Genomic DNA, 205 nt, shown 5'->3' on the forward strand with positions numbered 1-205 from the left:
CGTACCACGGGCCGGAGGGGGGCCTGCAAAACCCAGCCGGTTCCCTGGGGACACCCACCCAGCCCAGGGCAGCCCCAACCCCAGCACCAGCTGCAGCATCGCCCCTTCCCACCCTGCACCCAGCTCCTCCTGCCCTCCAGCCACTTCCCAAAAGCCCGGACACCAGCATGCAATGGGTCAGGGGCTCTCCCGGCCGAACGGCAGC

General features: G+C 70.2%; 1 protein-coding gene across 1 annotated transcript in view; it reads right to left on the reverse strand.

The window, feature by feature from the left end:
- Positions 1-205, reverse strand: part of SPATA20 (spermatogenesis associated 20) — a gene marked incomplete at its 3' end in the record, with an annotated part of 10,918 nt that overhangs the window by 555 nt on the left and 10,158 nt on the right. The gene's annotated exons all lie outside the window — the stretch shown is intronic.

This window comes from Fulmarus glacialis, unplaced genomic scaffold (assembly GCF_000690835.1).
Source record: "Fulmarus glacialis isolate BGI_N327 unplaced genomic scaffold, ASM69083v1 scaffold20118, whole genome shotgun sequence".
In the NCBI taxonomy this organism is placed as follows: Eukaryota; Metazoa; Chordata; class Aves; order Procellariiformes; family Procellariidae; genus Fulmarus; species Fulmarus glacialis.